General features: G+C 37.9%; 1 protein-coding gene across 3 annotated transcripts in view; it reads left to right on the top strand.

Annotated features, from left to right (window-relative positions):
* The first annotated feature begins 1,927 nt into the window (after positions 1–1,927).
* Positions 1,928–27,630, top strand: part of LOC139968955 (uncharacterized) — a 42,210-nt gene continuing 16,507 nt past the window's right edge. For all 3 annotated transcript variants that reach the window (XR_011793599.1, XR_011793603.1, XM_071973599.1), the window contains exon 1: positions 1,928–3,515. The gene's annotated coding sequence lies outside the window, so the exon portion shown is untranslated. The remainder of the gene's footprint in view (positions 3,516–27,630) is intronic.

The following is a 27,630-nucleotide window of genomic DNA, read 5'->3' on the forward strand; positions in this document are numbered from 1 at the left end:
GCGCAGTAGAATAGCGCGTCATAAATCACTCGTATTTACGTGAATTAACGAAATCAAGACGACAAGTAGGATGAAATGTTCTAGTTTATCATAGACCGATACATTACAGGAGTATTTATAACTCCCAGATCCCTAATTTTATAAAACGACCGTTTTTAAGAGCAAACCGTATCACCAGACAGACAGTGAAACGAACATCCGCAAGGGGTCATCCAAGTAAGATAGCAACTCATACCCGTTGCGCGAAATGTCACGTAAAGCGACTGGGAAATCTTCAAATTACTCTTTTTCGGAAAATCGTCGGGGACAACGATTTTTGCTGATTGAATTTTGTTCTTTAATGTATAAAGATTAAATCCTGGAAATAAGCCGCGATTTTGTGAAGCATAAAACGAGATAAACAGTATTTCCCGAAAATCGATTATATCGTGTAACACTCGACAGAGAGAGAAAAAATCGAGGAAAACGTTAAAATATCTTGGGTAATTTTGTTTTAAACATATCCCATCCGAATTTTGGTCTTAAATCTCCCTTTTTATATTTAAGAACTGTCAGTGAAGAGAGCCTAATTCCAGAGGGCAGAAAGCCCCTGAAAGCCAAAAACGCCCTGGCCAGTCTTATCCTCTCTCACAGGGCAAAAAGCCCCTGGCCGCTAGCAAAGGCCAAGAGTCGATCTGCAAGAGCAGGGCTTCAATTCCCAGTAGGTCGTGTACACAGGTTCCTGCGAAGAGGAAATTACGCCCAGAGGATCGGCGCTGGCGCACCCGTCTACCTGGCTGCCGTACTAGAGTACCTCGCCGCCGAGATCTTGGAATTGGCCGGTAACGCTGCACGTGACAACAAGAAGACCAGGATCATCCCCCGTCATCTCCAACTCGCCATCCGAAACGACGAGGAGTTGAACAAACTCTTGAGCGGAGTCACCATCGCCCAGGGAGGTGTTCTTCCAAACATCCAGGCTGTCCTTCTACCCAAGAAGACATCCGGAGGCAAGAAGGCTTAAAGGGGAGGTTGCATTGCAATCGCCCATCGATTACCAACGGCTCTTTTAAGGGCCATCAAATCACCCAGAAAGATATACTCATTCCTCTCCTCAAACATGCTTGCGTCAGTGTCTTATTTCTCCTTTTAAGTTAGATGTATCAGCTAGCTGCAACCCCAATAATCGTGGGGCTTCGGACCCTCAGCCAAAAACCAAAGGTCAGAAACCCCAAGATTTGATTGAAAACTCCTGCTGGACAGAAAACTAACATCCCATAAAAAAAAAAAATTAAAAAAAATATATATAATGTATGTAGGGAACTTTTCACATGATTTTGGCCGCAGGTTTTATGAATTAAGTATTTAGCAAGATATCTTGGATTAGGGGATAAAGGGAACTTTATTATTATTATTATTATTATTATTATTATGAATAATTTTTGTAACTTTTTGGGTTTGAAATAAAAATAGATATTGTGTTTGGCTGCTTCAATGAGCTTACTGGTAGCAATGCATCTGGGGGTGTTAAGTCAGATCCTAAGGGCTTTGTTATTAATAGTCTTAGAAATTTGAAACTTGTAACAACTAACGAGGCATATACTACCGCAAGTATTAATCGTTTCGCACCTTTCAATGTTATTAAGTCTGGAAATTTTTGTCGGTGTGTTACGTAATCAATTCGCAAAGCCAAGCCGAGGGAACGAGCATCAGCTCAAATTTTCCCCCGATCTACTGCGAGAGCCTATTGAAATGCCCGAGGCAGGTAAACTGTTATGGCAGTGGTATTAAATTTAAGATCCGTGCTTTGAACGATAGAGATATTACTACGTTTTTAAGATTTACTTCTCTTGTATTGGAGATCGTTAACATACACGCTGATGTGTGTCAACCCATGTTAACACGCTTATAATACAAAGGCGATTAGGATAGAGGATCTGTCTGTGTGTGTTCAAGTTTGATACCTTATGGGGTACTATACGAGTTTCAGCATTACTTACAGGGTACACATTCCTTACGGGGAACAAATTCAGTACCCCGTAAGGACACTGTACATTTTCAATGCAACTATCAGGCTGAAACATCTCTCTGACAACCCCTCTTTGTTAATGCCTGTTCACACACCTCCATACAATTGACCTTCACGCTTGATTGAACTTGAGCAGGTTCTTAATTACTGCCACCATTTTGCCTTGTGCAGTTCTAATCTGCCCCAAACTATTGCTTTCAATGCAGTGTAGAAATTGTGCTGTTGGAATAATGACAGAGGGAAAAGGATGTATTTACTCTGCATCCTTGCTTACCTGTCTCCCCACAACCTTAGCACTAATGCTCTACCATGCCTAGAGTGATCTGGTAACATTTCAAGTTACAACGCAAAGTGTTATAACTTCTTTAGCAACTTTTTATAAAGTGCTTTCCAAAAGTCATTGTTTTATAGATCCATACAGCAGAGAAAAAATGTTTATCCTGAATCGGTAATTGGTGAGAACTGGCATTGGTGTGCAGTAAAGAGATAGAAGTAATGTCATTACTGTAACAAGTTACATTTGATGTATATCCTAGACACTAGTGTGGTATTTTCAGCACTTTTTTGTCCTCGCCATATGTAGGCCTGCATCATGTCTGCACTTGGCTTAGGTTGGTAAACGAATGATACACATTCAACAATGATACAACTGGTCATGATTTATTTGTAACTAGTAACATAGCTTGCAAATATAATCAATTAAATTTCCAGAATGTAGGCTTTAACTAAGGCATTTATAAATACATCGGTTCTTCAATACAAATCGTAACTCGAAAACCCCGGGCACTGGTAATTGAGGAAAAGATTAGTGTAATTTGTACACTAATTGCATGGAACTGCCACGAAAAATATACAAGAAAGTATGGGATCATTTTGAAGCTGTGATGGTGAGTGTTCCTCTTATCTTAATTAAGTATGTAATAAGGCCTATTGAACACTTTGGTGAAGTAGGCACTTTGATTAATAGGGAGCTCCAATGATTTGCAGAGATTCATCAATTTATCATTTTAAGTAATTCATATTTTCTTACCTCCAAATGGTTAATTTTGTGGGGCCAAGAATCTCTTCATCAAGTAATTACCCATTCTTTTTCATATGTCTGGCTACTTAACTTGAATATTTTGTTTGAAGAAGTACAGAGCACAATATTGCATAAAACAATAGTTTGCTTTATTAACTCAAGTATGTTTCATTAAGCAGGGAAAACCATTGATCACCAAGCCAATAACAGCAAACTATTATTGTTTATTTAGTATAATACTTCAGTAATTTGTTACAGTAGGCAAAGGACTTAACATTTAGGGGTCTTGCATTATTACAAAAACTGTATGCATCATTGGAATATAATTTTGTATGCACATCACTGAGAATATAGTTATGGATATTGCATTGAAAAATGTTTGTTTGTATTACACAGCCGTGGCAGAAATTTGTTACAAACTGAGAATTCCATTGGTCATCAATTATGAATGGCTGACTACCCACAATTGGCTATAGATATACTCTGGTAAGTCACCTTTAATTGTTATTGATGCATGCACAAATAATCAAGTAGTATGGACATGAATTCACCTGAAAATGTTTTGCCAAGAGTGGTGGCATTTGAGTGGTGTATAGTCAAACCATTTGAAAGGCTTTTGCGGGAGGTTACAGGGACTTTGTGTGTTCAGATTTTAGGTGCATTTCTCAACCATTTAACACCTTGTAAAATGGGTTTTGAAACAGTTGCTCATAAGTAACATTGTGCTATATTCAGAAAGCTATACATACCATATCTATGGATTTTTTAAGCTTTCAACTTTTGGATGTCTAAGTTTATCTATACATTGACTAATTGAATAAAATTCATAATATGACTGTATTGCCTCCAGTTTTGCAAGGCAAGAAAAAGGCTGGATTTAATACTAGGTTGATTTAGTGTTGATATGAAGGCAAAAGATTTTGGGCAGTGTAAAGAAGTTTATAGTACAGAAGGTAACATTACCAATGAGAACTACACTGAGGAGTTGACTTCAGCACTTAATTCATTAAAAATGCATTCATGACATTGAGCATAGCTTAAATGAACATACCTAAAAAGGCTAGAAGATTGAGTATTCTGAATTGCACAAAAATGCTCTATTATTGTGACATATCAAAGCAAAACATCAGCTTTAAATTAAAAAAGTGTCTTAGTACATTCTGCTGAATAACTGATTGCTATTTGTCATAAACAACATTTGGGAATGGACCTTTACAATTTATTAATCTACTCACACAATTTCATATGCAACTTGTAGAATTTAATTACACTTTTTCAACATGTCCCAGAGTGGATACTGTATGTTGAAATTGATTGACAAAGTACAAATGTTTATGCAATAGAAAATGTGATCAAGATAGATGTTGGTGTTATAGGTTTCACATTTCACCAATATGCAGGATTTTAGAATGAACTCACTAGCATGTAGTAAATCTGTACATTATTTTATAGCAACAAAATTGTATGACAAACTGAATTTAAAAATATTGTTAAGGGAAGTAGAAAATGAGGTATCAGTTTAATTCCCAGCTCTGTCAAGCAATGCTTACAATTTTTTCATGTAGTTTTCCTACTGGGGCGTACATATTTTTCCAGGTGGGGGGGGGGGGACGCTATAGATGATGAGACTGACTGTTGTGTATGGCCTAGTTAGAAACCAAAATAAATGGGGGAGGTGAGAGCTACAGAAGTCAGGGAGAGGTAAAAGTCATAATATATCCACACATACAGAGAAGTTATATAATCACACCCTACTGTAGAAAAATTATAATTACAGTTGATTTAGTAACTAGAAATGGGATACCTTCATGGTAAATTACATGGAAAGGGTTTAAGAGATGTCTTTGTTGCTTAAGTGGGTCATTTGGGAAGCTGTTGGTAGTAAAATTTGGTGTCTGAGAGTGGGGCCAGGGGTGGGGGGGGGGGGTAAAGGGTTCCCCCTTTCCCCCTTAAGAAATGTTTGGAATTTTTGTAGCAATTAGATGCAATATTTACTGGTTCTCTCTCAGTACAAGTCATTGCATATTTGAAGTTAATATCTGCAGGTAGGGAAACTTGGGGGAGTGGTCCAAGGGGGGGGTAGGGTGTCCACCTCCCCTTTTGGAATGTTTTGGATTTTATAAGGCCCTTGATGTAAGATGTTGCAATGTTTATTGGTCATTTCCCAGTGTTAATTGAATCATTTGAATTTAGTATTTGCAGAGATGTGGACCTTGGGGGGGGGGGGGGATGCAGTATTTTGGATTAAATCAGTTGGAAAGTATACAGGGTCTATGTGAACTGCAAAGCAGTATGAATAGTGTTATCCTTATAGGAGGGAAGAATTACAACTGTATGAGTTTTTAACTTTTTTCCTGTAGTTAATAATTTACAAATCATTTGTAAAGCTATCAGTAATCTTCTTCAAAATGGAAAAATAGCCTTCAGAACTATGGGTGCAGGATTTGGTAAAGGTAGTATGAACAACAAAATTGATTCATTGATCCAGTTCCTTCTTAATTGATCAAGTTTCTTCAAGGATTGGAGTAGTGTTTAATCATTGTTATTATTCAGTTGTTTCAAAATACTACTTGAGACAGTACATAACATACCTGTACAAACAGGGGATTCTTGGGGTTCAGACAACCTGCCCCCCTCCCAAAAAAAAATTGTAATAAATAAATAACAAATAATTAAAGAAATAAAGAAATAAAATGATAATAATAAATAAAAATAGCAATTAAAACAATGAAAAGCAAATAAATGAAAATTAACTGAATAAGTATATAAGAAACTTTCCACGTGTTACATTTTGTTCTTTCAAATTGCTTTAAATGTACTTCAGTATGGTTAAAATATTCCATTCTGTGTTTTGCAATAAAGTGCCTCCCAGCTTAACTTAGTTCTACTTTGATGTTAGCCATAATTAGTACCCCGATAATTTAGGGAATGCTTTGAGCTATATTTTATATTTGCAAGTACTGTATGCAAGGGTTTCATTAAAAGCTGCTAACTGATTATTTTTTGCCTTTTATGCAAAAAACAAGACATAGCAAACCTATGTGATATTCTAATCATTAAATGTAAGTTGTTAGGATAACTTGTGGATTTTAGCATTTGAATGTTTGTAACATATATTTTTTGAGTGCTTGAAAATATAAACACTTGAACAATAGGGAAAGCAAGAAATAAATTTGGTAGAGGCCTATAGCATACTGAAGTATATCTTCTGCCACTTTGCTAATGTGTACGTTTACATAATTCAGTTCCTCACCAAATTATCAGTTGTATAGGATCCTTGACTTCATTTACATGTCTCTGATATATGTCTAATGACAGTTGGATACAGTATAATGCCTGAAATTGTTAATTTTGTTTCATTGTTTGATATTAGTTCACACTACAATGGACCACTTTAAACTATATGGTGTAAATCTGCTGTCTAAGACTGAATCAAACAGGAAGTAACTTGAATGGTCCGCCGTTATTGCTTTGTTTACTATGGATTAAGACTTAATTGAGATGAAGGTTAATTATAACTTGTCAATGCTTAGCAGTCCTTTTTCTGTTAATCCTCCCAATAAATGTCATGTTAATTCTTGAAATCAAATGAAGTTTTACCAGATAATTTATCATTACAAGAAAATTAAGAATAATAGGCATTTAAGTACATTTGCTTTTCCAATTTCTGTTAGGACTTGTACATTGCACTGGTCATCAACTTTTCATTTTCTTACACTGCATAAATATCATGTGAAGGAGCAAAGTCCATCACTGATATATGTTAAAGCAGCTTTTTGAGGTTGATTGTCAAATTACCAAGAATTTTCCAGGCACAATACTTCTGTAATGGTAAAGTGTCCCTCAATCTGCCCTCCTAGAGAAAGTCCCTGCCACATCTGGGTAGGATTAATTATAGGCCTACCCAGAACACCACTTCCCCCCAGTACCATTATCCAAATGCATTTTCCTCGATAGTGCAATTCAATCAAATTGAAATTAGGAGGCAATACAAAGCAATATCTCCATACATCTTATGTACTAAGGACTCTGGCCAGTGTGGCAATATCTTCTTACATTCTACCTATTTAGGCACTGATTTGATTTGATTTATTTTGTGTATGCATGCAAGTACAAATACATAGTTAAGTATAATTAAGCATATATACACAGGTACTAGAAAGACAAATAATAAATGTTTAACAAAGCTAGCAACCTTAACAAAAATTAGGAAATGAGAAATAACAAAAAAACAACACTTGTGATAATGGTCCTATTGCTGTACCTGCTATGTATGTGTTGAGACACTGGCCGGTGTGACAGCACCTCCGTACAGGTTATGTTTAGAGACAAAGCTCAGTGTGACAACATACCCAAGGATGGATACATGTTAGATACAATGGCCATTGTGACAGTATTGTAGAGACGCGCATTGAGTTACAGGTCAGTGTTAAAATACCTCCATACATGTTGTATTCAAACACTGGTCAGTGTGACAGTATCAATATGCATGTTAGTGTATAGAGACAATTAAACCATTGTGACAATTTATCTCTGATACATGTGAGTGTATTGAGATAATAGAATGTCATTATAATTTTAATGTGTTGAGACACATGCCAGTGTTGAGAATTGGCAAATGTGACAATATCTCCATCCATGTATTGAGACAATGACCATTATGATGATATCTCCTCACATGTTATTCTTAAAGACAAAGGCCAGAATGACAATACTGAAGTTAAATGTATTGACACGGGCCAGTGTGACAATATTTTTATTCATGTTTTGAACACAGTTCATTGTCCCGGTATCTTCACACGTTATGTAGACTGACAGTAAAGAGAGACAAAAGCCAGTGTGATCATTAAATTTGTACAATATCCTCATGCAAGTCATGTATTGAGAACATGGCCAAATTGTGATCATGAATAGTAATTCATTGAGACACATGCCGGTGTGACAATATCACTTTACATTTTATGTATTGAGACACTAGTGTGAGAGTATCTCCAAACATGTTTTGTATTGATCACCCCAACTGTTGATTAACCTTCACTGCTCTCATGTTAAGGCTCTAATGAGCTCCCCTTTAGTAATAATAATAATAAATGAGACTTAAATAGCGCCAAATCAGTAAACAACAGTTACTGCTCAAAGCGCCTTATAAAGAAAGTAAATTAATTTACAAAAGAACAAGTGAAAAAATGGGTCTTTCCCCAAGTCTGGATCCTTAACCCTGACTACATTCTAAAGTACCATAAAAAAGACAACACTGCAGTATTCTGTTTTTGTCTGTTGTCACAGAATTAACATAAAGGAATTATGGTCTCATTACCTCATTTTTCCTGTATACTGTCCTTCAGTGACCCTTTATTTTTGTACTCTCCTGAATTGCAAGAGCAACATGTTAAACATTTATAAAAGTTGTCCATGTATTATCCTCCTCCCCCCTCCCCTGCATGTATCATGTTTTTTTTGTCACAGAGCATACCCCCCCTCCCCTGCATGTAGTATGTTTGTTTTTCACAGAACATGTGGCCTCATTGTGACCTAAATTTAGCTTTAAAGGAGGATAGGTAGTTGAGAGATACATTTGGACTTTCTGTACAGTATACCTCCAAATCAGCTATAAATATGCAACATAGATTAAACATATATTTTTTAAGGTATTCCTCCCTCCCTCCCCTTAAATTGAACTAGAAGATATAAATTGCACCATACTAATGGTAAACCTTGCATAATGTAATTGTGCTATTGATCTTTAAAATGATTACATAACAACTGGAAATAGCCCTCTCTATTGTACAGTTCATTTACATTTTGAGTTACAAGCCCTATGGAATCCCTGGGGTACCTTGCACTAGTTATTTGTTATTAAAAATTAATTAACACAAATAAGCAACACCATATGACTTTGAGCTGTAATGAAAGAACCCAGAAACTAGAGTCTTGTTACATGTTAATCTATTTAGTGCAACATGCAAAGTTTGAAGACATATTTTAATGAGTTTTGGTCGATCGATCATGATAGTTCGAAATACTTAGGTTTTGAGCCTTACAGTAAGTGCTAACAATACATGCAATGGATTGGATCGCACAGATTGCAAGAATTTGATATGAAAACTTGATGTGATTTGGGTCAAAGTCAAAGTTCCAAAAATGTAAAATTGACAATGTTTGTTGTAATATTATTGGACGTGAAACAGGACAAGTCAAGCTAATAAGCAACATTGTTATGGGATAAAAAAGGAGTACCAAATATTGAAAACCAACACAAAATGCTCCTTTAAAGACTTTGGAGTCTCTTTTCACTCAGGCACAATACCTTCTGTAATGGTAAAGTGTCCCTCAATATGCCCTCCTAGAGAGAGTCCCTGCCACATCTGGGTAGGATTAATTATAGGCCTACCCAGAACACCACTTTCCCCCAGTACCATTATCCAAATGCATTTTCCTCGATAGTGCAATTCAATCAAATTGAAATAAGGAGGCAATACAAAGCAATATCTCCATACATCTTACGTACTAAGGACTCTGGCCAGTGTGGCAATATCTCCTTATAGTGTTTGCACGGGTATAAAAGGGATAACTAAAAATAATAATTGCAAGTGGTTTTTAACTAAACGTTTATTCCAAATGTGATCATATTGTGGGAATCACGCAATTGTGTGGCTAACTGTGCAAACCCTGGGCTTGCATAATAGATAGTATTATTTAAAACTGTTTAAGAGCTAAATTGGATATTTATATGGGAGAGCAAACATAAGTAGCGGCTGCATTGCGATGTTAGTAGTGATATTAATTTATTAACAAGTTAATGACAGAAACAAAAGCAAATAGAAATTGTTGAGGAAGGTTTCATACCTTATCTTACACCTATTTGGACATGAAAACATTGTCAGTGGAGAATATAATTCATTTAGTATAGCACCCAATATGTAGTTTCTTGTAAATCGCGTTACACAAGGGTAATTTTTTCCCCGGGTACCCGGATACCCAGATACCCGATGGGTAATAGCTCTCGGGTACTCGGTTCCTGATTTTTGGACCCTTGTAAACACTAATATTAACAATCATGGGCGGCGATCATGGGGGGGACGGGGGGACATGTCCCCCCAATATTTTAGGTGGGGGATATATTATCTAACACCCCCCCAATATTTGATGGCATAGTTTTTTTTAAGCATATGTTTTGTATTTTTTTATGATATCGAAGTAATTTCAAAATAGAAAATGCTTAGATGCAACTTACAAGGCCTTGGAAGTGCCATTTCCAGCGATCTGGGGGGCATTTTCGGCCAAAATTTTCTTTTGCGCTTCGCGCCAACTTATGGTGGCGCTACAATTAGAAAGTTTGGGAACAAGCTTTGCCCCTCCCTTGGCAAATTCGTCGCAAGGCGCCTGTCTAACCATGTCACAATTTGTTACTATATATGACCGAAAGTAGTTTTTACTTTTTTCTCTCGAAATGAATAGCTAGACGGACTGCATCCGTAATGAAATTTGGTTTGCATCTTGTGTATGAGTTAAGCCAAGAGCCTGTCCCATATGATTTCACCCCATTTAGCCCAGAAGGTTTGACCCCTTAAAGTTACTTAGACCATCTAGGTCATTCACAAAAAAATTGTCAGCTCAACCCCAGTGGTCGGGTTCGGACCCCAGACCCCCTGAAAAAGACCCCCCGGGCGGGTTAATTTCACCCCATCTAGCCCATGGACCAAACTTTGTCAGAAGGAAGTAGTATGGTTGTACATTACAAAAAAGGCAAAACTGACAAAATTCCTGGTCGGGAAGGGGTTGTCAGACCCCCCACTAAGTCACCCCCAGTCGGGTTGATTTCACCCCATCTAGCCCATGGACCAAACTTTGGCAAAAGGAAGTAGCATGGTAGTATGTTACAAAAATGGAAAAACTGACAAACTTGTTGGTCGGGAAGGTGATGTCAGACCCCCACAAAGTTTACCCAGACCCACCCCCCAAAAGGCGGGTTGATTTCACCCCATCTAGCCCATGGACCAAACTTTGTCAGAAGGAAGTAGTATGGCTGTACATTACAAAAAAGGCAAAACTGACAAAATTCCTGGTCGGGAAGGGGTTGTCAGACCCCTCACTAAGTCACCCCAGTCGGGTTGATTTCACCCCATCTAGCCCATGGATCAAACTTTGTCAGAAGGAAGTAGTATGGCTGTACATTACAAAAAAGGCAAAACTGACAAAATTCCTGGTCGGGAAGGGGTTGTCAGACCCCCCACTAGGTCACCCCCAGTCGGGTTGATTTCACCCCATCTAGCCCATGGACCAAACTTTGGCAAAACCAAACTTTGTCAAAAGTTAGTAGTATGGATGTACATTACAAAAAGCAAAACTGACAAAATTCCCAGTCGGGGAGGTGTTGTCAGACCCCAACAAATGTCACCCTCACCCACTCCAAAAGGTGGGTTGATTTCACCCCATCTTAGCCCACAGACTTAACTTTGTCGAAAGGAATTAGTATGTCTGTACATTAAAATAAAGGAAAATCTGACAAAATTGCTGGTCGGGAAGGGGTTTTCGGACCCCCCCAAAAGGTGCCCCCACCCAGCCAATTCAATTCACGCAATCTAATCATAGACCAGAATTTTGTTTAAAGAAAGTATTCAAGACATTGTATTATAAAACATGGAAAAACTTACCAAATGGTCTGAAAGCAAAGATGTACCCATTCTGGTCACATGGGCCACTTTTGTATTTGTGTAACATAATATATACCGTAAAAGCAAGAAATGGATACATGTAGAACCAGGAACAAATGTTAAATATGAAAAGTTTTTACACTTGTAAAGCAGATTCCTTTGCATGAAAAATGTAGAAAATAACAACATGCTTTCAACAGGACCAGCCCCAGTTCATGTTGGTAGAATAAGTTTGCTTGTTCAACATGGTTGTTTGGACTGGAAATTACCATACTTGTGTCTTCAATATGACAAACAGTCATGGAAAACTATAATAATTATTATTTAACAAGATAATTTAATTTAGGAAATACCATCCACAAAAGAGGAAATAGTTACAGCTAGAACCCCACCAAACATTGCATTTGAACAAACATGGCGAATGTGGCCTCACTCAGTTTTAAGGCCCTTCTGTTATTGGGCACAATGCGATTTAAAGGTTTTAAAATACAAATGGTTATTCTTAAAAGTCTATGTCTTTTTGATTAGTTCCTATGATACAGTACGTCTCTGTCATTGTTCACCATCAGGTCACTTGCATAATTCTGTTGTGTCCATCTTATCAATCCACCTCTTCTGCAAATATTTTAAGTAAAGTGTGATTTGTAAACAAATTGCTAAGGTAAAGCTTACCAGTTACAGGATTTTCGACAGATAAACCGCAGATATGAAGCCCCGATCAAGATTGATTTGCCAAATTTGGGTTCAAAATGTGAAAATTATTAGATATAAAAATAAAGGGAAATCCAGATATCTGATTTTTCAGACAAGTAGTGTCTGCACGATTTGAATAATGCACTTATTTTCCAGCATTCTTGTCTGGAACACAACTTTTTTGGGGTGGTCTGAAAGGGGAAGGGTACACCCGCCACAACACCCACTAAATCAGACACTAAATACAGATCAAATAGTTGAAATATGCTCTTGGTTTTTTTTTTTTTTTTTTTTTGGGGGGGGGGGGAATACTGCCTTTTCACCTATGATGTAAATCAAATTAAACTTCCAGATTTTGTAAATATTCCTTGATTTCAACCAAATAATCTTTATACTGGCATATGTTACCAATTGTAGGTTTAAAAAGAAACAATATGAGTACTTAATTATTTGTTGCAATAGTACAATGTGAGCTACTATAGAAATCTAACCCATAGGATACATATATATTTAAGGAAATGCCAAAAATGAAATGAAAACAATTGCACAAGGAAAGTATGCATTCGTAACACAAAAACAGCTGAAGCAGGGGAGGGGGGGGGCAGCTTCAATAATATAATTGAGTGGTCAAGCCTCCCCCCCCAAATAAACTTCTTTGATTAACCAATTATATACCTGTCATATCTATAACTATTTGAAAAGGCTTCAGAAATTAGAAGAATGTTCCAATAACGATATCTAATATGCCAAAGGGTCCCCAATATTTTTTTGTTCCACCTCTGCTGTAACACCATATATTATGGGACCAAGCAGATAACTGGGTTGCAGGCCATTAACTATAGCAGGTCTTATTTTTTACATGAATAAAACATGGGAATAGAGCAATTTGGTGAAAGTGGAGGACCAACTATGGTCACATAACAGGATGTGGGCAAGGTTGTACAGTAATACAGACATAAGACAAAGAGGGTCAATGTATTGTCTTATGAATTAAAACATTTCCAGCAAAAGGCAGGAGAAACTCCTCCCACAAGATTCTCATCTATATCAGTATGTTTATTAGGCCAGGGATGCCTACCCATAATTTTTACTTAGGTGCTATAGTAAAAAAAAATCAAAATGTTTTAAACTGACCAAAAACAGGAGCATCATTGTGTTTCAGTCACTTCCTTGCCTAGCAACTTTGGACTGCTTGTCACCAAAAAAGATGAAGCAATTAAGAAAGGCAAGCCATAATGGACATTGAAGGCTCTTTTGAATTACATAGAATATCTCCTCTCATAAATATAATCATTAAATATTTATTTTTGTAATAATTATGTTTATATTTTTATCATCTCAGTTCATGGGTAAAAGACACTGGGTAGGGGCTCTTTGTAGGGGTCTGACAACCCCTTCCGAACAGCAATTTTGTCAGATATTCCTTTTTTTTAACGTACAGACATACTACCTTCTTTTGACAAAATTTGGTCTATGGGCTAGAAGGGGTGAAATCAACTCGCCTTTTGGGGTTGGGTGAGGGTGACCTTTGTGGGGGTCTGACAACACCTTCCCGACTAGGAATTTTGCCAGTTTTACACTTTTTGTAATGTACATCAATACTACTTCCTTTTGACAAAGTTTGGTCCATGGGCTAGATGGGATGAAATCAACCCTACTGGGGGTGACTTAGTGAGGGGTCTGACAACCCCTTCCCGACCAGGAATTTTGTCAGTTTTACACTTTTTGTAATGTACATCCATACTACTACCTTTTGACAAAGTTTGGTATTGCAAAAGTTTGGTCCATGGGCTAGATGGGGTGAAATCAACCCGACTGGGGTGACCTAGTGGGGGGTCTGACAACCCTTTCCCGACCAGGAATTTTGTCAGTTTTGCCTTTTTTGTAATGTACAGCCATACTACTTCCTTCTGACAAAGTTTGGTCCATGGGCTAGATGGGGTGAAATCAACCCGACTGGGGGTGACTTAGTGGGGGGTCTGACAACCCCTTCCCAACCAGGAAATTTGTCAGTTTTGCCTTTTTTGTAATGTACAGCCATACTACTTCCTTCTGACAAAGTTTGGTCCATGGGCTAGATGGGGTGAAATTAACCCGTCCGGGGGGTTATTTTTCAGGGGGTCTGGGGTCCGAACACGACCACTGGGGTTAAGCTGACAATTTTTTTGTGAATGACCTAGATGGTCTAAGTAACTTTAAGGGGTCAAACTTTCTGGGCTAAATGGGGTGAAATCATATGGGACAGGCTCCCAGACTAAGTGTAAGTACGTACAATCATACATATGATCCACATCGATATGGGTTCACTGGGTTTTCATTTGGCCTGTTTCCTACAAGACTTCTAACTGCAGGTGCGTAGCCAAGGGAGGGGGGGGGGGATGAAGGGTGGAGACCGCCCTCCCCATGGAGCATATTTTTTTTTGATATTTTTAAGATATCGAAGTTTTATAGTAACAGTTATAAGAGGTTTTAATATTTGTACACCAATAATTTAACTGTGTCTGAATTTTCAAAAATTCCTTCACCAACATTCTTCATCATACTTCCCTCTACTCGTGCAATTGACCGGTCTATTAGGGGTTGAGGGGGGGTTTCTAAATTGGTTGTCCATAGATGAAATTTTGTGCAACATTATGGGTATGTTTTGAAGTAAAATTTATTATTCAAATTCTGAACAAATAATGGGCTTAAAACCTTGAAAAGTGGGGCGGACGGGTATTGTGAGGCGTTACATAGAATTACCTACAAAGGCAATGATCCACAGGAGATGCAATGAGGTCGAACATGATGTGTGACTGGTGACAATCTTGAAAAAAAGGTTATGAATGAAAAAAAAAACCTATTAGGAAAACTTGGTTCTCAGGCAAAAGTGTACATCTGGTTGGTCATTTCCAAGCCCGAGAAGTGCCATTTCCGGTGATTTGGGGGGCTATCAAAACCAGAAATTTTCTTGTACGCTGCTCGCCAACCAATGGTGGTGCTCCGCTTTGATAGTAATTTGCCTGCATCCAAGCAAATGTCCCCCCCAATATTTGAAACAGATCGCCGCCCCTGTTCACAATGATTATTAAACAGTGAAAACCACCAATTCAATTTTGAGTTCTCAAATATTGACTCTGATAAAAACTAACTGAACTTCAATAACATATTTAGTTTTAAGCCATAATTCATTGTGAATGAATTATTGTCCATATCTCAACAACACCGTAGAAAACTTGAAATGACCATGTTCATTCACCACATTTGGTGCTTCAAGTTTGACTTAAGTTATACCTTGGTAGCATAATTGTCTACATTATAAGCATGATTATACTGTATGATAACTCACGTAACATGGTAACTCACGTTACCATTTGCATCACCTACCCTACTTAACATAGTGGGGTGCACATCATTTCTTTACTTGTTTCACATTTCGGGGTGATGAGTAGAAACCCAAATCCAATTATGAGATTTTTAGTAGTGTCATATTTGATGTATGGGGAAAAATATTAATTTTGGTTACTCACGTTACATCAGCTGATAGAGGTTTGAATAAAGCAAATATTGATTATTTTTGATTATATATTCAAAAGGTTGGTAGTGATATCTGAAGTTAGTGCACTATGTAAGCAATAAATAAACAAATCAGTTGAGTATTACCATTTAATTTCTTAGGAGAACAAAAACAAATCTTTTAATAATTTGTGCACAAAATTTGCATTACAGCATCCTTTCACTTCATATGCAAAATTCTACAACAAAAAAATCAATATTTAGGAAGGTATCATATTGATTCCACAAACTTGGATATGTTTACAACAACATTTAACCAATGACAAGATGTGATTGCAGAATTTATATTTTGAGCCCATGTCCACTTTTTCATGGAAATGCCCTCCTGCTTTAATTCTTTTTTTGAAGAGGGCAAATTTCATCTATTAAGCTCTGGCATCTGGTTCTATCAACGTTGCCTTCAAGTAAAGTGTACTGTATACACCTATACTGCGTTTGTTTTCCCTGAGTGTGGTTTTCACTGCGCTGTGGAGATTGCAACGATCACAGATTTTACCCTTCTGTGTTTTATAATTATTCAAGTGCTCAACAGTGTTATGCAATACTTACTTCCTGCTCATTGGCTGATTGAAATTCTAACGAATTACCAATTAGGCTGATGGACATTGTGTGGAAATTTACATATGAAAATGCTACAGAATTAGTAAATATGCATGAGAAACTGGACAAATAAGTATTTGCTGACAGAGTAGTGATCTAATGAATGCCAGGAATTGCCCTGATAGCATTAAACACTGAATCCTACTGTAATATACCGGAGCTTGCAGCAGATAACTGGAATTTTTCCTTATAATAGGGGTAGGAACCGGAAGGGACGAGGTGGCCCTTGCACTGTAGGTCCAAATCTGGGGCTCCACCTTAAGGTTTGGAGGACTACTTTGAAGGATTACTTGTGCCTAAACTTTCACTCGTCAGCTTAAAAAAAACAGTTTAACCCCACTTATGGGCCCGATAAAGGCAATCCCTGTTTTTTTATTTTTCAGTTGGTAAAGATTGCCCGATACCCCCCTTCCCCCACCCCTATGTATAATGCTCTGGCAACATCCCTGTGAACCAACTACCAAGTACTACTGTAAACAAAATAACACTATAGAGATCATTTGTTGGACAATAGCCTACTTATTGACTGGTCAAGCGGTAACGGAGGGACATTTGACTGTATTACTGACACATTTTGTTTCTCTCTGCATTAGCTTGGGTGATTATTTTGCAATTTCTTGTGTGGTTATCTAGACACATAGGCGTAGGAGGCGGGGGGGGGGAAGGGGGCTGTAGCCCCCCAACCAAAATTTTTGGTGAAAATTCGGGCAAAACGCTGAGAATTTTCAGGCACCTACTGAAAAAAGAATAATTTGCAGTGTAATTTCATTTTTTGGGGTGAAAATTCGGCAATATGCTGAGGATTTTTCGGGCACCTACTGAAAGAAGCATATTTTGCAATGTGTTTTTCAATGGTTAAACTTATATTCTTATGATCATTGTTGTTGTAACAAATTCCCCAATAATTTTAACAAATATGGAAAGGTAATAAGATGAAAAATGAATGTATGTTATTGGCATGTGATGTTATAACCGATGAATGCCCATATGATATGCACAATAACATGTTGAACGTGCGGAGCGCACGAACATTTATTTTATTTTTTATTTTATTTTATTTTTCGGGCAAGTCTTTACAGCCCCCCAAATCGAATTAGGCTACTACGCCTATGTCTAAACAGCTAGTAACTTGCTTCATACCCATATATTTAATTCTTGTGGCTGTTACTGTAGGAAAAATATGGCATGAAAAACATCACGGTAACGGAGGGACAGAAATGAATATGTGTTTCACACTTTCTTTTGAAGATGTCAAATTCACTGTTCTTAAGTTACACTGACAGTGGCGGAGCATCCATACAGTCAGAGGGGGCAGATCCCCCCCCCCTTCCACCTGACGGACTCAAATGGACTGCTGGCGCCCTTTTCGGCTTTTTACCACTTTTTACTTATTCGTGATTATTGACTTTATTGCGCTCTCAAATACCAATCACAAGAAAAAAATTTTGTTGGTGGCGATGACACCTATTTATTCTTCGTTTATCTGCAAATTAGCAAGGCCCCCTGGGAAGGGTCAGTTCCGGCGATCTAGGGAGTATCTTTACTCAAAACATTTCTGTACGATCCGCGCCAACCTGTGGTAGCGCTCGCTTAGATAGTGCTGAAAGCACCCCTACAGACCATTCTCGCCCCCTGACCAATACCCCTAGCTTCGCCACTGTGCACTGACCATGTAACTGATATCTTGTGTTGGCTGGTGCATTGCTTCACATATACCAAGGGAAAATTAGATGAACAGGCATCAACTGTCAAATCTACATTTGATCTTCTACAGTAATGGAGGGACAATTCTGATGGTAACGAAGGGTCACAAAATATTCGGTGCTGTTTAGTGTAGTCTTTTGCCTGTTTTGCTGCTATAGATTCAATATTTTCATTGCTATTAGACTAACAGTTATATTACTTAGCGAAACAAGGATAAGAGTATTAAACCAATAGCTTTATTCACCAAACCATTAGCATATGTGGTTACTAAAAGATTTAAGAAAAAAGTAAAAAATAATAAGAAATTGGTTTAAAGGACAAGTTTAAGCAGAGCACTTTTCATCATTTAACACTCTCTAACTGCATTATGAGAAACTGAGGGGGGGGGGGGCTTGTACAGTTCAAAACAAGTCAATTAATCATGTGTATTTACAGTAGACAGTTCACAGGTACTGCACTGTACCATGTGCACAAATTTGTTTCTGTTTCTTGCCAAGATGCCTACTGACTTCACATTCTGAGGAATCATTTTATGCAAGCCATCGTTCTCTTCACATAAACAGGAAGTCAAGGAATCTATTCAAAGAACACAACAATTAAGTAGCAACTTAACTCCCAGGAATCTGTGCACAAGAGCATGTGGTAAACAACTGTCCCTCTGTTACTGGTACGGAGGGACACTAGTTCACTTGTTCTTTACTCTAGCATAAAAATTAGCTAAATCCATGGTTTAACATTTCTTGACTGGTTAATTCTAAGAAAGTGTTTTATACAAATTATGAAATTTTCCCAACATTTAATGACTAGGAAATAATATAAAAAAATGTATTTTTTGGGTAACGGAGGGACATGTAACGGAGGGTCAAATCAGGTAATTAGCAATTACTGCTAATTGTCAAGTTATAAACATTGAAGGGGAATTATTCCTGTGGTACGCATAATAATGACCATGACAGATATTGTATATAGATTGTGTACTAGGAAAAATCTGGTTTTAAAAATATCCCTATAATTCAATAATGTGGGGCACAACACAAGTGAAATTGGCATGTATTATATATGTCTATAACTTTTTATTAAATTAGTATATTATTATTATATTTTTGTTATGCAAGCACAGTGGTAAAATATAATTCATTAACTATCTTAACTATCTTAGCCATACCACATTTGACCAAGTTCTGTACATTTCAACCCAAATGTTACATTTCCCTTGACCCTGCCTAGCAGGCAATACAGAAAAGGTAAGAAAGAAAACCTAACGTTTAATTTTAATATTATGAGTTTTAATAGGCTGAGGAATGAAAGATAAAGGATAGTGGGGGTTTTAGTAACAGAAGGAGGCTGTATGAGCCTACTACTGGGCGGGATTGCTTGTCTCATAAGCTGGACATGCAGGGGGGACTCTTGCAGCTTGCTACATACAAGGCATTGGTAAACATAGTTTACCTCCTCCTGCACCTCACCAATAACTCATCCCGCCCTCCTATGAATACATTAATTAATACACTCCTTTCCAGTAATTGTAGGATTGCCTCCCCTGCAAATTAGGCAATAATGCCACCCCCTTACAAAACAAGTTCATTAAAAATTTGGTATCTACATGGAAAGAATTCAATTTCCTCATTTAGAGATTAATTTGTTAATGACGCCATTGATATTAACAAACCAATCCAGTTTTTGATTGATATAAACACTTAAATACTAGATCAACACGATCGACTCAACAGTTATTAATGTCCGGTGAGGGTCTTATGACGACGAAAGTCTAACAAAGTCCCAATAAAAATACACCTTATAATTAAGTACAAGAATTAGAGAAAAATATAGGGTGAAACAAGTATAAAATCTAACTTTCTTTTCATTTACTGAAATGACCAAGGAGGTGAAGATCTTTAGGGTGGTTTTGCAATATGCCCCATTCTCAAACAATGGAAACTTTGGTTTGGCATAGTCCCAGGCATCATGAATGGCTGCTGCCAGACATGTTAAGTGATGGGAATGCTCATCAGAATGACCCCCAAATGCCCCCCATCTCCAAATATTTGGTCGGCTGGAAATATTTGGTCTGGCTGGAGAACCTACTGGAAAATGTTTGGCATACAGTTTAAAGTATGTTTATTGTCAACAAATTCCCAATTTCTGGTGGACTTTATTAATTCTGACAATAAATTCACTATATTTGGGTCAAATTTTCCTAACTATTTTGGAATAATTATGGCATTTTCTCAACTCCTGATAAGAGATAGGGTGACATATTTGAGTTGATTTCAACTGCAACTTTTTTTGGGGGGTCTATTGATACTTTTTCATGGGGGGGGGGGGTAAAATGATGGTTTCAACACGATTATATTGTTTTGTGGGTGACCACCCCACTCCCCCTTGACACCTATGAATTGCATTGCTGAGATTGGTCACCCATTCATAGATGCTCTACCACTTCCTTAGATCTGACATGGTAGAGCTCAGTATACCTAACACATGTTAGGTCTCAAGTTGTTGTGTTTTGAAGTGAATCCTTGATCCTAAATGGTTCCATGAAAGACATCAGTTAACTCCGATTATGCATTAACTTCAACCGTAAACTGGCTTTAACATATATAAGATTAAAATGCATTTTAAATCTGTGTTCCGATGTTGCAGGCTTTTCAAGTGAACCTATGTGAAAAAGTGGGGTACAATTAGGATCCAAAGTCTCAATAAAACAGGACAGAAACTCAGTCCCTCTTCTTTAAATGCCTTTTTATAAGGTAAAAAATAATTTGTCAAAGGTATAAATATGGTCAACATGGATGTGTAGAGGCTTGAACTGGGGGCTTAAATGAACATAAATAAAGGATACCATTTTAGATGCCATACATACAGTCATGTAGCCTATGGAAGAGCGATAACAAGTGTTACCAAAACTGGATACGGTACTTGTGAAAAAAAATATCTTTCTATGCAGTTTCCATCCACATCATATATTATTGCCTCCTCCTTCATTGAAAACTGCCTCAAGTTTTAACATTTTTTTTTAATCTTAGTAACAGAGCAATTAAGGTATGGATATGGGAGTTGGCCATTGTTTTCTAATCTTGATAATTTTAAAACTTGTGCCTGCAGCTCATGGGGGGAATTCCCCGAGACCGAAGGTCTGCGAGACCGAAATTAAAAAAAGGTCCGCGAGACCGAAATTAAAGAAAGGTCCGCGAGACCGAAATTAAAAAAAGGTCCGCGAGACCGAAATTAAAAAAAGGTTCGCGAGACCGAAGGTCCGCGAGACCGAAACTATTACTAATAATAATAATAATAATACACAGTTCTTATAAAGCGCAAATACACACTTAAGTCTCAGTGCGCTGATAATTATTAACCCCTGGTCATTGGTAACTTGTCACACCCACACACCAAAGTGTGCACAATTCAATCAATCTCTCCTGGGGCACCACAGTGCACCACAACCACGTGTCCCCCCGGGAACTTCCCATAGGGTGCAGCCACAAACCGGCGCACGCAACTATATTTACAAGTTACCTCGCAGGTCCCCATTTATACACCTGGGTGAAGAGAGGCAATGGAGATAAAGCGCCTTGACCAAGGACACAAAGCAATGATCTGGCCAGGGCTCGAACCTGTAATCCTTAGATCACAAGTCCACTGCCTTAACCACTTGACCACACGGCCCTACTAGGCCCCACGACATCGTCGTAGCCAGAAATTTAAAGCGGGGCACATTTTGAGATTGATATGGGGGGGAGGGTCTCTGTTGAGATTTTTGTGAACAATTGAAGGTCCTTAGATGCGATCTGGTGCAATGTTTTTCCAGTTTCATCATTATCATATGATATCATATTATCAGCAGATTTTTTTCCTGTTTGAATTCTTTTACATGTTCTTTTACATATTATATCAGAAAGACAAACATAGTTCTCTTTATAATTTCTCCAGTAGGATGACTCTTGTTTATTGTCCAATGTCTGGACTTTAAAGCAGCATTTTGCGTCTTTTTTTTCTCTCAACCTCAATGAATCCACAATGATAACGACATACATAACTAGCTTATCTATTCAAATCTTACTTCAAATGGTGGCATTAAAGTCGAAAAATTTAAAACTTTCAACTGTTTTGTTTTTCTCGAAGATATTTTTTCGTTGGGATCCAAATAAACCTCGCCCATAATATGAATATTTAAAAGCTACAAACGTCATTGGCCAATACGTAATACAACACTATGCTTGATTTGTGTATGATTGTCTATGGCAGTTGTTCCAGGGAGTTGTTAGAGTCCAGCTCGGTTGTACCAAGTTACCAACTCGACGTTCATTGCCAACAGCCTATTGTTGATAGTTGTTAACATTGGCGGCGATATCATCAACATTTTAGGGGGGACGAGCAAACCCGTGTCTGATTAATATTCTCAACATGCGAAAAATGTTGATCGGCGTCCCGGGGAGAGTAGTGGTGTATACAGGGTCTTGAGACATGGTGGGGGTGGGTGGGTAGGAGGGGGACTCATAAGCCTATGGAAGAATTTCACTTTAGGAAGGGGGGCATGACGTTCTTTGCCCAAAATTTCCAAAACCTTGCCCGAAAAATGGAAGCGTCACCATAGGTTGATGCTATGGGTATTTCTTGAAAAAAATACCTGTCACATTACCGAAAACCAGAAGCATTTTTGTGTGTTTGTGCTACAAAATGTACAAAAAGTTCGGAAGTTAAATTATTTTAAAATTTATTATGAGGAAATTGTGTCAAATGTTACGGGCTGGAGGTTAAAAGTTGACCCCTAATTAACTTCGGTCTCGCGGAACTTCGGTCTCGCGGGCCTTTTTTTTAATTTCGGTCTCGCGGACCTTCGGTCTCGCGGACCTTTTATTTTCGGTCTCGCGGACCTTCGGTCTCATGGACTGTAATCAGCTCATGCACCTTCAAGTAGGAGTCATTGGAAGCCTGCTGCTGGTTACACCAATGGGTTTAGGAATATGTTTAGATCATATTTCAAATTACCATGTGTGAGCAATTCCTTACACGATACATTTGCTGAACTGATCAAATTTGACTGGCATTTGAGGAGAGTGAAGGACTCTTATAAATATTACACATCTGTAATTTTCTGGTATCGTAACATCACTTTAGGGTAACGTGAATTCATGTTTTGAGACTGTTCCCTTTTGACTTTGAATAACAACATAACCCCTCTTAAGGGTCAGAGAAAGAACTTGGAGAGGGGCAAAAAAGAAAGAAGGAGAGGAGGAGAGGAGGAGAGGAGACCACACATTTTATTCAAAAATTGATTTGAATCTAAACTATGATTCTCTGTCCCCGCCCCCCCCCCCACCCCCTTTGTTTCTTTGAAATAAAATACTTAATTTTCCAATGTCAATGCAAATATGGAGACTGTAATTTCATTCACAATACAACACTCAATAAAGACCCATTGTATCCTATGCAAACACCTGTTTCTTGTGTTCATGAATGACAAAAAGTCTGTTCTCCTTTCCACTAAGAAACAACAGCTCTTGTGTTCTAGTATTTATGAATGGATGAACTAGAGCCTTGTTTCCATGAAACAGTTGCATTTTGTACAACATTCAAATTTATTTATTTTTTTATGATATACTTTCAGAAGTTTTCTGCTCAATCTTTCGGGATAGTTGAAACTGCCTTCAGCATTTACACTTATTTGTAACGATACATCCAGCTGGTTGAGTTGCACAAATTTTGGGATAACATTTTACGGATTGGGCGTGATTTAAAAGGGTTTAAGTTTATTATTGTCACCTTTTGGATTGGGCTAGTCACTGTCCATCTCTAGGGCCCCTTGTATGTTTTAGGGGCATCAGGCTCATGGGACCTCCTAAATTTATTTATTTTGTTATTTCGATCACTGCCTGTAGGGTAGTGTATAACAGTGAAAGCCAGTAGAAATAAAAAATAAAACAAACTAAATGCAAAATATGCCTTTAATTATTCAGTACACACCCAGTACCTATAAAAGTGATGATATTTACCCGTGTACCATTGCTGAATCTAGGTGTGGGGGTGAGAACCCTCACACGCCCCTCTATGTTTTTAATTTATTTATTATTTTTATTCATTCTTCCTTGGAGCCCCAACATTTCCACCCATGGTCAAATCTTGTAACAACTAGGTTTTTCTAACAGGAAGCTTTATTAAGGTTAAATAAAGTGTATTTGGATTGTTTTGGTCAATTTGTCCAGTTTAATTCTTCAGAAAAGTGTAACTGATGTAACCTTTGCAAATAATGTGTATGTGAGCATGGTAAGAAGGGTAAACTTGAAACAAATGTGTTGTATTGAAAGACCATTAATGACCATGTAATTAACATGGTCCATCAGTGAAACTTCAGCTGATTGGATGAAATTAGACCATTTTAAGCCTTAAGGGGCAGCTAATCCATATAGCTTCCAGGGCCTGCAGGGGGTCCCTGGATCCCATAAAGTGTTCAAAGCGAAAGTAATAAAAACCTTAGGGCTTTTAAACATACTCACTAGTGTAAATAATAATAATACTCTGTACAAATGATTTATACCTTAACTTCCCATATGGCTTTTTCCCTAGGCAGTATGCTATGTACCCCCATCCTGCCCTAGTGTGCCTTATATGTCTGGTTATTGATGTAACAATTGTAACCAAAAGTAAATATAAAAGCTTATTAAACTTTTATTTTATGGATGTCTAAATATTTAAAACATGAGATGATGTCAAAATACAGAGGGTTTAGCTGCAACTGACAATGCATGGGAAGTGCTGTTTCTGGCAGTCTGGAAGGCATTTTTGGCAAAATATTTCTTTGTTATATGCTAAAGGCCAACCGATGAAGGTGTTCCACTTAGTTAGTACCACAATGATGGTCAGGGCCTTTTTTGAGAAATTCTAAGTGGGGGGGGGGTGGCCATTTCACAAAAGGGACCATCTAAGCGAAGGGCCACAATCAGTTGGCGAATATAGTGTACCAAGAAAATCTATGCCAAAATGCCCCCCAGGTGGTGACAGCCCGATATTCATTAGGTTCTATATCCATGAGGTTCATTGTTCATAAGGTTCGCTATTCATAATGAGCCAAAAGGTTCATTGTTCATAAGGTATGTATTTATGTATGTATGTATAGTGATCTTCCCGCAAGCAGGAACTCGCGAAAGAAGCCATGGAGGCTTATAGACTCGCAAGCTGACCGAAGCCAATCTCTCGGCACACATCCATTTAACGTCCATGTCGGGAAGTTGTTATTGAACAACACCCTTGCCAGACGACACACATTGCTGTCGGCGGGGAATCGAACCGGGGATCTCATGATTGGGAGACGCCGGCGTTAACCACTAGGCTATACACTCCGCCGGTTTGTTTGTTATAATGCCGCCGGTTTGTTATAATGAAAAAAAAAGGTTCGTTGTTCACAATTGGTAAAAGGGTTCGATATACATAATGATTAAAAAAGGCTCGTTATTCATAATAGGACGAAGGGTTCGATATTCATAATAGAGCAAAGGGTTCGTAATCCATAAATAGATATATATAGATTCATAATGGAACAAAGGGTCCGTTATTCATAATAGGCATAGCCGAAAAGGTTCAGTATCATTCACAATGAGGAAAAGGACCCCCTTTAGGAAACGTACAAGTTTATGCCGTTAATATGTCGAAAATGTAGGTTTTGCTGCAGGGGGTATAGGGTGAAGCATGGTCTTCATAGTGTGTGGCTCATATTCTCTGCAAAATTATGCATCCGCCCAGCATCTGGTGGTGCCCCCCATAGGACAGTTGTGCCCCCTGTGTCCCCCCTCTATGAATAAAAAGTATGTTGAGGCCAGTGGTTGAACACTATAGGCGTCTGCGAAAATAGAGGACGTCTTTTGCACTTGTATGATGCACTTCTCTCCTATGATGAATAACGAATCTTTTTTCACATCATGGAATTCGAACCCTTTGTTCAATTATGAATATCGGACCCTTTCTCCTTTTATGAATAACGAACCTTTTTTCCCATTTTGAATAACGTACCCTTCGCTCCATTATGAATATCAGACCTTTCTTCCCATTATGAATAACGAACCTTTTTGCCCATTATGAATATCGAACCTTTGTTTCCATTATGAATACTGGACCTTATGAATTATGATCCCTTTTTATTTTGAATAACAAACTTTATTTCCATTATGAATAGCGAACCTTTTTATAAAAATAATGCTTGTTATGAATAACGAACCTTATGAACAATGAACCTTATGAATAGCGGACCTTATGGATATAGGGCAGACCCCCTCCCCCCCCCCCCCCCCAGGTTGCCTGTAATGGTGTTACATGGTACTTCCCAGGCATTGCAAATTGCATCAAAACTTTTTTTGAGATGACATGTTTTATGAGAATTTTTGGGATTTTAGAAAGCTCCTAGATGAAATGTGGTGCAATATTCATAGGATATACCTTAGTACTATGGTTGTGTGTGGGAGGGTGTCCTCTGAGAAATTTTTTGATTTTAGAAACCTAGATGAAATATGGTGCAATATTTATAGGTAATTTCCCAGTATTTGTTGTGTGGAGAAAAGTTGGGGGAGGGGTGCAAGGGGATTAAGGGGTGTCCCCCTCCCTCTTTGAGAATTTTTGGATTTTAGAAAGCTCCTAGATGAGATATGGTGCAATAAAATAGGTTATAAGACAGTACTGGTTAGGTGTAGGAAACGTGGGGAGGAGTATAAGGGGAGGGATTCCCCTTTAGCACCCCATTTTGAAAATGTTATTTACTAGTACACTATGGTTGTGTGTGGGGAGGGGTGTCTATTGAGAATTTTTTGGATTTTAGAAACCTCCTTGTATTTTGGTGCAATATGTATATGTTATTTCCCAGGCCAGTAGTACTTGTTTATTTGAAAATGCCGACTCAATTGTTAAAAAAAACATCAACTTACAATACTCGCATTTTTATAGTAGTAGTAAAAGCATGCTAGGCGGCCTAGTAATTTTTTTGTTGCGAAACTGAAGGTGGCACTGGAGTGTCATAGTATCATACCGATCTGGAGGTCGATGAGGTTTAGTCATTGTTATGGCAACAACGAAATATTAAAGTTTGCTATGGCATTCTGATGGTAGACATAGCTTATAAATGCCATAAGATGTCATGTGTAAATTAATTCTTAGGTTTGTGTTATCTTTTAAATTTTCTTTTAAATGCCGAAATAGGGACCTTTATTAGGGGTGGGGCCAAATGAGCTGACTGGGGGCCATGTAGGGGACTGGGGGGCCCTGATGATGGTCCCTTTTGTTAATATCTGAGTTTGTGGTGCATGGTAACTGGTTGTTTCCAAACCCCACCAGCTGTCATTAGCACGGGACCTCTTGCAGGAAAGCCCAACTTTAGTATTTTCTTCGTCTGCACTATACCCAGCAAATAATTT

The sequence above is a fragment of the Apostichopus japonicus genome, chromosome 1 (genome assembly GCF_037975245.1).
Source record: "Apostichopus japonicus isolate 1M-3 chromosome 1, ASM3797524v1, whole genome shotgun sequence".
Lineage (NCBI taxonomy): Eukaryota > Metazoa > Echinodermata > Holothuroidea > Aspidochirotida > Stichopodidae > Apostichopus > Apostichopus japonicus.